A 4,414-nucleotide genomic window follows, 5' to 3' on the forward strand; every position below is an offset into this window, starting at 1 on the left:
TCCATTTTTTACAGATTTTGATCGTGGCGTGGAAGCAATTTCAATGTTTAAATACTTTTTCAAATAATTTAGACGCGCAAGATTTTAATTTCTTAAAACCGCAGGTTTTTCCCAAGAAAGAAGAAAGCATTCACCTAACCATGTGCTTTTGCGCCACTGCGGGCGTGCGCTACTGCAAGCGCAAGGGCTCTGGCACAGGTCCGTATTGCCTGATTTAAGTTATGCAAAAACCAGCGGTCAGCTATCGGAATATAGCGGTTACACAACGGAAGCTAGCGGATGGCTAGTGGAAACTAGCGGACGCCTAAAGGAGACGCGGTAAAATGCAGCACTCATACCTAGCGGATGGCTAGCGGAGGCTAGCGGACGCCGCGCGCAAACTAGCGGATACTAGTGGTGTACATTTCAAAGAAAAATGATACATTATTCTCAAATTTTGAAATGAAAATGAATTTCAAATCTTTTGGTTTTACCAAATTCAATATTGTGACTTCAATTACTACCCCAGCTTTAAACATTAAAGCTAATTTATTTTTACAAGTTTTACAATGCTAATATGTTAAGGTAAGCCGCGCAAGTTATAAGCAAAACAATTTTTGTTTCTGCGCGGAGAATTGATTGCGGAGTAAATTTAAGATCTGAGCTGGGATATGAAGTCCGTGCGATATCATCGTGGATATGTCGTCATGGAGTTGATGAATTTGATCCAGGTTGCAAAATGCAACCAAAATTTTAACTAGGAATTAACATATTTCTTCAGTACTGTTGCATTAATCATATATTGTTTAACACTTGCAGAACAGTTTCCTTTAGAAACTTGCGTACCAGTACTTCAACTTAGTGGATTCAAATAATTTCGTTGTGCTTGAACAAAATTAGTTGTTTGTAACGTTTAACTGCCTACCAGAAACATGTCAAGAATAATTGATCATCCATATTATTTATCAGCATTATCAGAGGCTTTTAATATGTAATTATTTCCTATTAGGATGAATGTCACAATAACAAATTGTCCTGTTGTCCATATTCACACACAACAGGACAGGGCTTCTAGTTCTACTTCTAAGAAGCCGAGGAGACGCACCTGCTATAGGTAAGTTTGTTTGTAATTACTAATTATAGTCTGTTTTTTATGTTTATATTCTACCTTTCACAATTGCGAGTTGAGATGACCGATGTCTATTGTCTAACCACAATGTGTATAGAAAACAAATCAAAGATACATCATTAAGGCTAATGGAATAATTAATTTCAGGTGCAAGAAGGTTGGGCACCTGGTGCGGGATTGTTGGGCCAAACCATACCAGCGGTCCAGCAATCCCCCGCCCGACACCCAGACCCCGCCCACCGCCCAGACCTCGCCCGCCGCCCAGACCATGCCCGCCGCCCACTCCCCCGGCCAGCCCCAGACACTGGCCCCAGACACCGTGGCCCAGGAAAAGGTTAATCAAGAGGAAGAACCTGTAGTAGCTTAATTTTATTTTGTTTGAAATGCTTGTTTTATTCATCAATATTTACCTATTGCGTGCAATATATATAATTTCACAATCGCATACCTTTGAAATTGTTCCTATCAGTACTTCACTACTTCAACTTATAATGAAAAATTCTTATTTAAATTTGTTATCAATTAGCATGTCAAGCCGAGTAACCACATGCACACTCTCGAGCACCCACTCAAACCACTCTGTGTCAAGAACACACTATCAAGCACCCACGAGAAATGTTAGTTTTTGTACACAAATGATAGAATCAATATGGTACTTGGTTAATTAATAACGTGTTAAATATAGCAGTATCCAATCAGTGCATAGTTTTCAACATTAATCAAATTGTTTTAATCAAGTTGTAAGTTATAAAAATACATATTTTCAGCGACGAGGAGGAAGCCGAATTGAAAGTTACAGGTAGAGGGTACAGTAATGAACTATGATGCATCATTATAATATATATATTATATACAATACATTATTGTATAAACACAGATATATTTGATAAATGTACATAAATGTATTACATGTACATATTACATATTTTATAGTTTTTAATGCATGCTGTGGAAAAAGTGCAGTGTTGACATTTGTTTTGTTGTACTCACATAATATAGGTAATATTGGATTGGTGTTAGTAGTATAGTATAGTTATCGAGTTTTTAAGATCAAATATCTTTACAATATATATAAAGTGACTCTGCAATATGTATTGTGTAAGGTACTGCAGTGTTCTTAATGAATGCTGGTTGTTAATATTGAAAAGTTATTTGCCGTTCCAAATAGCAAGCATGGAAACAGACAAGGAAACAGAAATTTGTCCTTGTAACCGCTGCAAGTCTGCAAATAACTTTACAAAAAGAACTGTAAAGAGTCATGTTAAACTGTATGGAGAATTTTCGTACGATCTGGGAGTGACCGTAGGGGAATTCATAGATACCCCGATAGAGAGGGAACTGGATGAAAAATTCTGGACAGTGGCAAGGTACAGTTCATTATTATACAGTTATATTACTATATATTTGGCAATAATCAGTGTTCCTGTTATGGTAATGTTAATTATAATTATAATTAATTGTAATGTTAATTATAATTAACATTATACGTTCCTTTCAGTTACGTCCTGAAAAGGATCCAACACCATGCCCTAGACAAGGATGTACTAACCTTTAAGACTGGGGGTAAGCCCCAGACTTTTGTTCGAACAAAGATACCTGGCAAGGTTGTCGACAATCCGGACCAGGCAGTTAGAAGGAAGCTGCACCATTCACACAGAAAGATCACAGCACTGCAGGTTGATTGACAATATGCTAAAATCTGTAAGATTGTCAAATATCCCAATACAAATTTTACTAATTATTAAAATAAAATTCACTGTATCGATCTCAGGTAAATGCTCATCGAGATAGAGGATTTGACGTGGACCTCAAGGACATTGTAGGACGCTTGGAAACTGCATCTTTTCAGACATTGGAGTCTAAAGAGACGAAAGCATATGTTGCAGAGTCCTCTAACATCAACAAGAGACCAAGAATGGATTCCGGAGATACAATTGATTTTATGAACGCTGGTAAATACAAGTCATACCTTGAAATATAATTAGTATATTTCGTCTCATTTCAAAGTATTGTCTTCAAATTGATTCATACCATGTATGTAAACGTTTACTCACAGCAAACATAACGGAGAATAAAATGCGGGTGAAAACCTTTGCAGTGCCCCCCTCCCCTCCTCTCTCTATAAGCTCTGGGAACACTGCAGTATAATCCTTATTTCGGACGAAGTCCCACTCTTAGTCTTAATCTTCTAAAGGTAGTAATTTCAGTTATTGAATACTTACTACACCCTTTTTATTTTCTTATAGTGATATCTTCATCTCTTTTAAATTTATTTCTCTCACTAGCTCCTACAAGTTTAAAACATATTGTTGGGTTTAATTTGCAGTGTATCACTCACCATACATCTTCCAGGACCTTGAAGACCACTGACGCAGATAGGCAAAGAATGAAAACTTCACTCATTGAATAGTTGTCTGCCGCGATAAACCTACAATATCACAAAAAAATAAAGTTCAGTTTGCAGTATAACAGAGACGCGCACGTACGCACATATCATATATCAGTTAAGCTGTAATAATAATACAATTGATGACGTACCAATACGCTACATTATAATACCATATATTAATATACAACATCATGGAATTATAACATGCATTGAGGTCGTTTCGTAACCTGTACAATACTGCAAAACTGGTGGTGACAAACCAGTCTAGTTCAGCTTCTCCGCATGACACGGTTTATGTGATAACTTGATTAATCGACATAACAACATTATGCAACATATTTTTGTATAAATGTACATCATGTACGGCTTAATCATTCTATGCATAAAATGAATAAATTTGAGGTCTAATGATTGCAGCTGAGCTAAATGGATTGCAGACCGATTATTAACTAAAATGATACACCGCTAGATCCCGCTAAATCCCGCTAGCTATCCGCTCTCTTCCGCTAGGTAAAAATGCTGCGCGGCAAAATTGCGCGCGTTAGATGTCCGCTAGGCATCCGCTAGGCATCCCCTAGCTCCCGTAAGACATCCGTTAGTTTCCACTAACCATCCGATATTGCCGCTAGGTCCGCTGATTTTTGCATAACTTAAATCTGCAAAATCGGCTATATACGGACCTGTGCTGGATATAATATAGCAAAGAAAGCACATTCTTAAAATAGCGGGCACTGTTGTAACTTCTTTCAAACTTCATGAATCTTTTGCAATGTATTTAGGGGCGCAATCGGTTTTTGACTTCACTGTTCACATAGCCATGTAATGTGTCTACGCCTACTGTGTGACGCTCGCTTCTGTAAGCGAGAGCCGAGAGGGCTCTGGTTAAAGCAAGTTTTTGACCGCTCTGTATCATGTAT

Source organism: Bolinopsis microptera, chromosome 2 (assembly GCF_026151205.1).
Source record: "Bolinopsis microptera isolate Bmic1 chromosome 2, MBARI_Bmic_1.0, whole genome shotgun sequence".
NCBI lineage: Eukaryota > Metazoa > Ctenophora > Tentaculata > Lobata > Bolinopsidae > Bolinopsis > Bolinopsis microptera.